This window comes from Dermacentor albipictus, chromosome 1 (genome assembly GCF_038994185.2).
Source record: "Dermacentor albipictus isolate Rhodes 1998 colony chromosome 1, USDA_Dalb.pri_finalv2, whole genome shotgun sequence".
Taxonomy (NCBI): domain Eukaryota; kingdom Metazoa; phylum Arthropoda; class Arachnida; order Ixodida; family Ixodidae; genus Dermacentor; species Dermacentor albipictus.
In genome coordinates, this window is record NC_091821.1 from 301,573,462 (window position 1) to 301,585,686 (window position 12,225).

General features: G+C 44.6%; 1 protein-coding gene and 1 long non-coding RNA gene across 12 annotated transcripts in view; one reads left to right on the forward strand and one right to left on the reverse strand.

The window, feature by feature from the left end:
• LOC135921236 (uncharacterized) overlaps positions 1–6,457 on the forward strand; it is a 227,896-nt gene extending 221,439 nt beyond the window's left edge. Inside the window, exon 4 of the long non-coding RNA XR_011511263.1 lies at positions 6,144–6,457. This is a non-coding gene — a long non-coding RNA (uncharacterized lncRNA). The remainder of the gene's footprint in view (positions 1–6,143) is intronic.
• The window catches only part of LOC135920875 (retinol dehydrogenase 12-like), a 361,370-nt gene that overhangs the window by 38,466 nt on the left and 310,679 nt on the right, over positions 1–12,225 (reverse strand). The gene's annotated exons all lie outside the window — the stretch shown is intronic.

The following is a 12,225-nucleotide window of genomic DNA, read 5'->3' on the forward strand; positions in this document are numbered from 1 at the left end:
GAAACCGCTGCCGACCCCCTCTTCAATTGGCAGCAGCGGCGGTGGAACGCAGACGCCTTCCAACACTTTCTTCTGGAATTTTGCAGGTTGGTTATCGCCACGTCCCTGTCATCTACGTATTGATGGACATGTCTTTCGCCGCAGCTGCTGCCCCTCTTGCTCTTTTTTAATAATGCTTTGTTGTAATTCATGATAATTTTTCTGTTCCTTCTTGGTTGCTGTTTCTGCTTTTTTTTGTCGAATAAGCACTACGTTGCTTTGGTTGGCGTTCAAGTACCGGTGGACGTAATCTGCCATGAGTGATGTAAGTGTTATCGATTGTGCAAAGTGTGAAAAGGCTATAGAAACTGACTGTCGATCATGAATATGCAGTGACTGTTTGGGGCAGTATGACCTAGGTTCCTGTTCTGGCGTGTCAGAATCTAGATATAAATCGAAAGGGAACGACTCTAAACAGTCTTGGAAATGTACGACGCGTGCCGTAAAACCAAGACAACTGTGCCCAGCTCTAGGGAACCCGATGACAGCACTGTCACGGCGCTTCTGCTAGACATTAAGGGGAAATTAAATGAGCTGCTTCCTCTCAAGAACAATGTAAATGATACGGAGGCTGTAATAAAGCACATGTCCGCCCAATATGACACGGTACTCGTCACCGTCGCAGAGCACTCAGGCGAAATTAGGCAACTAAAGAACCGAGTTTCGAAACTTCAAGATGTTAGAACAGACGTTGAACTCAGGAGAGTGTCTGCGGCTGTAAATGACCTTGAATACCACAGTCGAAAGCTGAACCTTGAAATGCATGGGCTGGCTAAACATGAGAATGAATGCCTCATGACCAGAATAACACCCTTGCTGCCATACTGGAACTTGATCCTCTTAACGAGCAGACCGTCTCCGCCATTCACCATCTTCCTTCGCAAAAAGATAGGACACCAGCCGTGCTCGTTCGCTTCACGCGACAGTCGTCAAGGGAAAAATGGTTTGAAAAAAGGAAAGTTATATCAAGGGTAGAACATGATGCCTACATATCCGAAAACCTAACCGGGTATCGTTGCTCAAAGTTGCAAAGGAATGGGCACACGCAAACAATTCCAAATTTGTGTGGCATCGCAACTGAAGAATATTAGTCCGGAAAGCAGAACATGCCCGTTTACACGTAATCAAGACCGCAACCGATCTCAAAAAGCTGAAAGTGTGATACTGAAGTGTTGTCCCTACGTTTTCCCGTTTTGACATGGCTTCTGTTGAATCGTTATCCCCGTCTGATTTTTTGTATTTTGTTGGACCAGACCATAAAAAATCCACTCGATGCTTCCATCTCAACTGCCAGTCACTGCGAAACAAGCATGACATGCTCGACCTTTTTTTCAGCAGCTTGACCTTTAAGTTTTATGTTATTATGCTGTCTGAAACGTGGTATGACCAGCACCCAGTCGCAACTGCCTAAATATCAGTGCTTTACCAAAAACAGAGAAACGTCGCGAGGCGGTGGTGTCAGTATGCTTGTCCGTGATATTGTTGCAAAGTGCATCAATGAATTTTGCTGTATTACTGATGACTATGAAGTCCTATCAGTCTTGAGTGCTCGAACTGTCTACTCAGTTTTCTACCGTCCACCAAGCGGTAAGTTAGACCATTTCTTCCAGTTTATTGAAAAGTGCTTCCTTTACGTTGGTGGATTGCAATTTAAACTCGTTTTGGGTGGTGATTTCAATGTCAATATGATGCTCGAAAATGCCATGAAGCGAAATTTTGAGGCAGTTATACACGCACATGGTCGCTTCAATGTCATATCATCACCTACCAGAACTACTCATAATACATCTACGTGTATCGACCTATTCATTACAAACATTGCTTTAAGTAAGATTAAGTCGGGAGTGTTTTCCTGTGGCATTAGTGACCATGTGCCTATATTTCTGAGCCTGAATCATGCATGTCAACGATCAACTGCTACTGATACATTCATACAAGCGATTACGCAGAATGCGCTAGAAAATTTCCATGCCGAATTAGGAAGCATCGACTGGACGGATGTTTATGCGACGCAAATACCGGATGTCGCATATGAAAGTTTCCTCGGGCTATTTCCCTCATGCTATCACAAATATTTCCCCTTTACTATTATGAAAAAGCAACCTTCCAGGATACGCAAACCGTGGGTCACAAACAATCTTCTCCATCAAATAAAGAAAAAAAATTGCCTTTATGATAAGTTTATCCAGTCACGAGATCCAAATGACTGGACCGAGTTTAAACGTTTTCGCAATCGTCTCACAAACGAGCTGCGCAACGCGAAAAACCGTTATCATACTGACTTGTTTAACTCTTGTGAATGTGACAGCCAGAGGATATGGAAACAGCTAAATCTGCGCAACCATACACCTATTTCCCAGTGACGTATTAACATTGTCAGAAATGGTATTCAAATAACCGATGAGTCACTACCTGATGCATTCAATGATTATCTAGTCGGTAATAATAATATTCCCGTATGTGTGAGTACCTGCGATTTCATAAGGACAAGTGTTGCAGACACGATCTTCCTGCAGCCGACCAATGAATCAGAGTTAATATGCCTTTCATGCGAAGCATACTAGCCGCACAACCACGCTCTTCCTTGCTGCGCCGCGCACGGCCGCGTAGCTACCATATGACGTAATAACAGCTGCAAAGCGGACGCTTAAGCTTCGCCTTCAAGAGCGGAACGCGACAGCGTTACCGTGGACCCCGCCAAGGGGTGTAAGACAATGGGCTACGGCACAGCGACTACGCGCCCCGCATCGGACGCGGTGAGCGTCGAGCAACGCAGCGTTCGGCGCGACAACGAAATGTGCGCCTGAGCAAGCGACGCACGCCTGAGCCGACGCCGACGATACCGGCTTTTCTGCGACACGAGCTCCTTAACGATGTCGCGTTAAAATAAAGGCTAGTATGCTTCGCATCCTGGGCTTAACCTTAGCTAAGCCACGGCCATTTTTTTCTGAGCTGAGCAACAGCCGCAGCCTGGATGTAGATAATCTACAGATAAAGCCAATTAAGTATGCCCTAGATATTGTCGCCCCATTGCTGGTATACATATACAACTTATGCCTCGATACGGGAGTCTTCCCGCATAAAATGCAAGTCGCTAAAGTAATCCCGTTATTCAAGCGTGGGGACAGGACTCTTATGACAAATTACAGGCCCATATACATTTTGCCAGTCTTCTCAATATGCCTGGAAAAGGTTATATTTAAACGTCTTTCTACATTTCTGGAAAATAAAAACCTCTTAACTGACTGTCAGTACGCCTTCCGCAAAATCCGGTCAACACAACTTGCCTTGTTGGATCAAAAAGAATTTATTCTCAAAAACATCGAAGAGCGCTTGCTCACACTTGCAGTGTTAATAGATTTTACGAAAGCTTTCGACTGCATTAATCATGAACTTCACTAAATAAATTGTTTAACTATGAAATTCGCGGCGTCGCCCTCGACTTAATTAGATCATATCTAAACTCCAGAGTTCAGTTTACACACGTAAATAACCTCTCCTCTCAGTTAAAGAACACATGGATAGGAGTGCCGCAAGGGAGCCTACTTGGCCCCCTCCTTTTCAATATCTACGTTAATGATATTGTCAGTATTGACAATGACACCAAATACATCATCTATGCTGATGACATTACACTACTGTTTTCGTCTCATCATACCTCAGACTTGTAAAGGACTGCTAATGCAGTACTACACAAAGTACATGTGTGGTCCGTTAAAAATGGTCTCATAATTAACACTACTAAAACTAAAGCCATATTATGCCAAGCCAAGAACAAAAACGCTACGCTGCCTGCTGACATCATACTTAATTCGGAGAAAATTGAACTAGTGAGCTCAGTTAAGAGCCTAGGGATCATTTTCGACCACGAAATGTCATGGAATAGCCACATATCACTTGTCACTAAACTTTCACAGATAGTTGGACTGCTTTTCTCCCTTAGGTACCTTCCACGCATATGTAAAAATGCTTATATATAACTCCCTTTTCATCAGTCATCTGAATTATTGCTGCCTTGTCTGGGGTACCACATCTGTCACAAATATAGGTAGATTATTCATGATTCAGAAAAAAATTCGCGTGATATGTGATGTGCCATGGGACTCCCCAAGTGAACATCTTTTCCAAGAACTGAAAATACACAAAGCGCATAATTTATACACTTACAGGTTAGTCCGTGCATACGTTAAGGAGTGTAAATCGAATAATTGTTATATCCGTTCCATAGCTAACCTTAAACAGAACACATGCCGTTATCAAACACGATCTCCAGGATATCGGTACGTAATGCACCCGCGCACTAATTATGGAAAGCAAATGATTGCTTATAGGCTGCCTGTCCTGCTTAACACACTGATCGCAGATGATATCGATGTTTTGCAGTCTTCGTTAACTAGTCTGTAGAACTATTATTGCTGCTAGAGCTGGTTTTATGCTTAATACCTTGTACTTGTAGATCACAATATTACTTTGGCAACATCATCTGCTGTTAGTATGCATGACTGATCTGAGTGGCTGATCCGAGTGTCGTATTTTTTTTCCATACTGCTGATTTCTTAATATGCAAGCTAAGTAACTTGCTTTGGTTTATCGATTTTCGTGTTTGTTTCTTTTGCGTTATTTTATTCGTCTTCTTCTGCTTTATTGTTATCATTTCCACATGCAATGTTGTTCCCCCTGCTGCTGCCAATAAAAAGGGTTTTAGGACTTAGTCAAGCTGCTGACGCAGCTTTTTTCCTCAAGACCTGTCCGTATTCAAATGTATGTTGTATATGGGAAATGAAGAACTTACACATTCACGAAAGAAAAACCGATATCGGAAAGCGTGTATTATTTTTCATCTCGCTGTAGCCGTAGCCATGGGTGACTGAGTAGCCTTATCAATATATTTTTTTGGAGTCCACCGGAAACTTCTTTCGTCCAAAGAACCGAACAACCCTTTGATAAACTGAAGCTAATGTACTGAATTTAATATATTGAACAGTAGCACGCATGATAATTCACCCATATTTTGTACCTGTTAGTTCCAAATGTTCTAGCTGTTCAGTTTGGTTTACCTCAGGACATTTATTTTTGCAGTAGGGAAGCGGTGCATCACGTTCATACAAAAAAAAAATGCATCATTTCTAATAGCTTCATGTCCTTCATCTATTTGCCTGTGAAACCAGCAATGTGATCTCTTCTAGTGTACAAAAGAGGGCACAAATGTTGTCAATTGTGATCTTAATAATACTTAAGATGTTGACATGAATTGTAGTTAAGCAGACATCCACTTTACGGAGACTAACAATATTTATTCACCACGCTGCTTAACCACCCTAGAACAAACGGTGTACATTTGCATGTGTTCTGTAGTCACAAACCATTACAATGTATAGGTCGCACCTTTTCACATTTTATGTTTCAAAATCGTGCTTATTCAATTTCTGATGGAGTCAAAATTTATGTTCCAGACATGCAGTAATGAGGACGGTGCCAAAAAACGTGCACTCGCCAAGAATGAAACAAAAAATAAAAATAAAAAACCGACGTTTCGGGCCCCGTATGGGTCCCTTGATTACAATGAAGATGTAAGCATAGGCGCGCGGCTATTTATGGGTGAGTTGGCGCATTGTTCGGGTGTATATCTCGGGAAGATTACCCCGCGTCCTGTTTATCGTGTGACTAGTTAATTGGATGTGAAATGATTCTAAACGCAAACGGGCAGATATGTGTTCTTGGCGAGTGCACGTTTTTTGGCACCATTATGTTTCCTCGCCAGACGAGTTTTCGTCGAACACTTGACTAAGTAATGAGGACGGCACCAGTATGAAGCAACACACTCCATGCACTAAACAGAAGCTGCTGCCTGCTACAGCAAGGTCATTGTGTGGACTTTGGTTGCTACTACAATGTAAACAACACCTGATTCAGAAATAAATATGCTTGATATATGCTGTATTGGCTCGCTAGTATTGATATACATGTCATTTGTTTGTAGCCGACGATAAGAACGTTTGTTCACGTTTGCAGTTCAGCATAATTGGTTCGAAAATTAAAAAAAACACTGCATGATTTTGGATATTCTCTTCTGTATCTCATGTGTCACTGTTCTGTCCCAACAGAGCCTGCGCCAAGTTTGTAAATGTTGGTGATAACGGGAGCCCCTATCTACACGAACAGGAAGGGGATGGGGCCGAATTCGCAAGACGACGAACAAAGAAGCCATTCAAGAATTATTTGGATGAGATGTGACTGTGTCAAGACGACTTTGTCAAGAGTGAAAAGAGCCTCCGCAATCATCCAACCAGCACGGATATTGCCCGAGTCATTCGGGTACCTCACCAACAAAAATTCTGTGTCTTCAGATGTACCTGCAACCTCTGAACAAGCGCAGACGACGCTGACCAAAAGAGTTTCGTCAGCTTGCCCTTCCTTAGTGAGCTTCCTGGCCTCGCCAATTCGCGCCAAATATAATTTGTTTGTACAATGAATGCAAGCTTTTTCATTCCACATTCTTGTTAGAGATCATTCCTCTTCCTCAACCAAACATGAAATGTCAACCGATTCTTTCTCATACTTAATACCAGTCACTGTCTAGAAGCATAACATATCTGCAGCCGTATTTTATAGCGTACGTTGTCATGTGCGATTCCTCTCCTGAAATAGCTGATACGGCATTGGCCTGTGTCTTGCATTAACCTTTGCACCGTGTGCTATGCGGCATTAAACTTTTCGTAATGTTTTTGCCTTCCACTGCTTGCAAGGTAGAGCGGCTTCTTTCTTGAATACAAGCATTCCCATATTTATTTTCTAGTCGCGTTCAAGATTGCCATTCTTGCTCGACAGCCAGTGTTTTGGGCACGCTACATCGAAGTGATTGATTGCAGAGTGTGGTTTCGCTGCTGTCCTAATTGGTACTCGCCACCATGTTACGTTTCTTGTATGTGGGAGCCTGGTCAGCTGCATTGGGAAACAGTCTTTCAAGGCACGCACCTGCTTCTACAGTCCACACAGTGACATAGAACGAATTTACACGCACCGTGGTTGTGCTCATTGTTATGTTCATATAGGAGGTTGTGGCCAAGTACTGCACCAGGGTGACAAATCCTGCTCTGGTGAGGAAGTGCGTTACCGGTTCTGGCAGCCAGGATCAGGCCACACTCCAACCTGTTTATGCAATTTTATCAATACGCGGATTTTTTTTTTTCCGGTGCAAAATTGCGAAAATACACTATTCTGATGGGCGACTTCAACGCCAAGGTAGGCAAGAAGCAGGCTGGAGACACGGCAGTGGAGGAATATGGCATAGACATTAGGAATAGCATGTGAGAGTTATTAGTAGCGTTTGCGGAACAGAATAATATGCGGATAATTAATACCTTCTTCCGAAAGCGGGATAGCCGAAAGTGGACGTGGAGGAGCCTGAACGGCGAGACTAGAAATGAAACAGACTTCATACTCTGCGCTAACCCTGGCATCATACAATATCTGGACGTGCTCAGCAAGGTCAGCTGCAGTGACCATAGGATGGTAAGAACTCGAATTAGCCTAGACCTGAGGAGGGAACGGAAGAAACTGGTACATAAGAAGCCGATCAATGAGTTAGCGGTAAGAGGGAAAATAGAGGAATTCAAGATCAAGCCACAGAACTGGTATTCAGCTTTAACTCAGGAAGAGGACCTTAGTGCTGAAGCAATGAACGACCATCTTGTGGGCATCATTAAGGAGTGTGCAATGGAAGTCGGTGGTAACTCCGTTAGGCGGGATACCAGTAAGCTATCGCAGGAGACGAAAGATCTGAACAAGAAACGCCAAAGTATGAAAGCCTCTAACCCTAGAGCTAGAACAGAACTGGCACAACTTTCGAAGTTAATCAACAAGCGTAAGAAAGCTGACATAAGGAAGTATAATATGGTTAGAATTGAACATGCTCTCAGGAACGGAGGAAGCCTAAAAGCAGTGAAGAAGAAACTAGGAATTGGCAAGAATCAGATGTATGCGTTAAGAGACAAAGCCAGCAATATCATTACTAATATGGATGAGATAGTTCAAGTAGCTGAGGAGTTCTATACATATTTATACAGTACCAGTGGCACCCACGACGATAATGGAAGAGCGAATAGTCTAGAGGAATTCGGAATCCCACAGGTTACGCCGGAAGAAGTAAAGAAAGCCTTGGGAGCTATGCAAAGGGGGAAGGCAGCTGAGGAGGATCAGGTAACAGCAGATTTGTTGAAGGATGGCGGGCAGATTGTTCTAGAGAAACTGGCCACCCTGTATACGCAATACCTCATGACCTCGAACGTACCGGAATCTTGGAAAAGCGTTAACATAATCCTAATCCATAAGAAAGGGGACGCCAAAGACTTTAAAAATTATGGAACGATCAGCTTACTGTCCGTTGCCTACAAAGTATTTACTAAGGTAATTGCAAATAGAATCAGGAACACCTTAGACTTCCGTCACCAAAAGGACCAGGCAGGATTCCGTAAAGGCTACTCAGCAATAGACCATATTCACACTATCAATCAGGTGATAGAGAAATGTGCGGAATATAACCAACCCTTATATAAAGCTTTCATTGATTACCAGAAAGCGTTTGATTCTGTCGAATCCTCAGCATTCATGGAGGCATTACGGAATCAGGGTGTAGACGAGCCGTATGTAAAAATACTGAAAGATATCTATAGTGGGTCTAAAGCCACGGTAGCCTTCCATAAAGAAAGCAACAAAATCCCAATAAAGAAAGGCGTCAGGCAGGGAGATACGACCTCTCCAATGCTGTTCATAGCGTGTTTACAGGAGGTATTCAGAAACCTGGATTGGGAAGAATTGGGGATTCAAGTTAATGGAGAATACCTTAGTAACCAGCGATTCGCTGATGATATTGCCTTGCTTATTAATGCAGGGGACCAATTGCAATGCATGCTGACTGACCTGGAGAGACAAAGCAGAAGAGTGAGTCTAAAAATTAATCTGCAGAAAACTAAAGTAATGTTTAACAGTCTCGGAAGAGAACAGCAATTTACAATAGGTAGCGAGGCGCTGGAAATGGTAAGGGAATACATCTACTTAGGGCAGGTAGTGACGGCGGATCCGGATGATGATACAGAAATAATCAGAAGAATAAGAATGGGCTGGGGCGCGTTTGGCAGGCATTCTCAGACCTTGAACAGCAGGTTGCCATTACCCCTCAAGATAAAAGTGCATAATTGCTGTGTCTTATGTACTCGCCTACGGGGCAGAAACCTGGAGGCTTACGAAAAGAATTCTACTTAAATTGAGGACGACGCAAGGAGCTATGGAAAGAAGAATGATGGGTGCAACGTGAAGGGAAAAGAAAAGAGCAGATTGGGTGAGGGAACGAAAGCGAGGTAATGACATCTTAGTTGAAATCAAGAAAAGAAATGGGCATGGGCAGCAAATGTAATGAGACGGGAAGATAACCGATGGTCATTGAGGGTTACGGACTGGATTCCAAGGGAAGGGAAGCGTAGCAGGGGGCGGCAGAAAGTTAGGTGGGCGGATGAGAAGACGTTTGCAGGGACGACAAGGCCACAATTAATACATGACCGGGATTGTTCGAGAAGTGTGGGAGAGGCCTTTCACCCTGGAGTGGGCGTAAGCAGGCTGATGATGATGATGATGATGTGGTTGGTGCTCCCCCATCCGTTCTTTCCTCCTGCTGCCGTGTGCAAATTTTACGTCTGGCCTTCCTCGGCCATGATTTGGCGTCAACAGAGACTCATGCATGATTACATGGTTCCATGTGTATGAAGTTGATACCCACATACGTGGAAAGGCCTGCAAAAGCGGCTGCAATATGGTGATGCCCACAAAATCGACCATGCCCATATTTAGAGAATGTGGGGCACCAAGTGTGATTACACATTAGTGACATGCGAAAGAACAAAAAGAAACATTCAGGTTGGAAAGGTGGTAACGCTAAAATGCCGGATAATCCATGTCGCTGTGTTGGCTGCGGCAGCAGGTGCTTGCCTCACCCGATTGCTTCGCAATGCAAGTAGCTAACCTTCAACGGCCACTGTAGGTGCAAAAGCGTGAAACACATTGTCCAATCTGCTTGCGCTGCTGGTTCTTGTTTATTACCAGACTACCATGTGCGACGAAGGCAAGCACTATGCCTACAGTCGGACGGTTGAAGGTGCCGCAAGTGATCAGTGTGCACGTATGCTCACTGTTGTCATATGGATCGTAGCCAATGTATAGTGTATAGTGCCAATGTATAGATTGAGCGTTATGTTACAGTGTGCTGAAGTGATTTGGCTGCAGAGTCTTGTTTCAATGCTGTCCCACATGGTCATGGTTGCCGTGTTACATTTCTCGGATGTGGCGATCTCGTCAGTTGCATTGGGCAACGGCCTCTCGAGGTAAGCACCTGCTCCTGCAGTCCGCACATTGACACAGACTCCCTGTTTTTATGTACTGTGACTGGTGCTCCCTGTTCGTCCTTTCCTGCTGCAGCCCTGGGTAAAGCGTGTTTGTTGCCTTCTTCGGCGGCGATTTGGCGTGAAGAGAGACTATCATACATGACTACATGGTTTGAAGTGTATGAAGTTGATATCCAAATGGGTGGAAAGGCCTGCAAAAGTGGCTGCAAAATTGCGATTCCCACAAAACAGACCATATCCATATTCAGAGTAGGTGGAGCACCAAGTGGGAGCGACACATTAGCGGCCACCGAAAGAACAAAAAGAAACGTGCATGTAGGAAAGGAGGTAACGACAGAATGCGGAGTAGTTCATGTCGCTGTGTTGCCTATGACAGCAGGTGCCTGCGTCCGCCGGTTGATTCATAGTGCAAGTTACGGCTACTGTCAATGCAGACAGGTGGCGAACTGTCCAGTCTGCTTGCGCTGCTTGTTGTCACTCGTTACTAGACCGCCATGTGTGACGTAGGCAAGCACTATGCCTGAAGTCGGATAGCTGAATGTGCTGTAAGTGACCTGTAGTGCGTGAATGCCCACTGCTGCCATGTGGATCTTAGCCAATATACAATTTATTGTCTGAACCTTATGCGGTGATTGAATGCCGAGTCTCATTTGATAATAGTCGCCGTGTTATGTTTCTTGGATGTGGCGACCCGGTCAGCTGCATGGGCAACAGTCTCTCGAGGTAAGCATCTGCTCCTGCAGTCCACACAGCGACAAAGACTCCCAATTTACATGCACCGTAATTGGTTCTCTCCCAGTTCGACCTTTCCTACTGCAGCCGCGGGCAAATTATGCCTGTGGGCCTTCATCGGCCGCGATGTGGCTTGAACGGAAACCAGCACGCGTGATTACATGGTCCGAAGTGTATGAAGTTCACAGCCACATGGGTGGAAAGGCCGGCAAAAGTGGCTGCAAATTGGTGATCCCCATATTGAGAATGTGGAGCACCAAGTATGAGTTGCAGAATAGTGGCCCCCGAAAGACCAATAAGAAACGTGCAGGTTGGAAAGGAGGTAACGCTAAAATGCCATGTAGTCCATGTCGCTGTGTTGGCTGCGGCAGCAGATGCCTTGCGTCACCCGATTGCTTCGCAATGCAAGTTACGGCGACTGTCGCTGCAAACAGGTGGGGGACTACCCAATTTGCTTGTGCTGAGGCATTCCGCAAAGCCAGCAAAGCGAGCACGGCGCATACGCAGCGTACGCCACCAGGAAAAAGGGGCCATATTGGAGAGTGCACTAAAATAAAAGGCATTTCCGCTTCCTGTTGAAGTAGTGCCATCTGTCGGGCCCTCCGCTAAGTTCCATGTGCTACCGCTTCTTATTTTCGAACCACTGTGGGAGGTACTTTTTCCCTTCTCTAAAGTTGGTTCTTTATTCTGTGGTCCCTGCGGCAAAACACACAGTTTACTGGTATACTGGGCACGCTATTGGTGGCGGCCGCAATGTTGTGGGCGATTCTGACGCACGGAGTTAGTCGCCGCCTTACTTCTACGTGATTTTTGTATGCATCGACTCGTCAGCGTTGGATGTGTTTTAAAATGAGCTCATCAACAAATGCGGGGGGAAATAGCTAGCGCGCGAGGTTGCCTATGGCACCGGGATGTCCGGTGTTGTTTTCCTATGTGTGCGCCTGCTTTTAATGTCCATGGCCATATAAAGACAACAGACCATGAAGCCATGAAAAGCATCAAGGAAATTATCTGTGGTCGAAATCGAAATGTAGAAAATAATAAAGAAAGGTAAATGAAA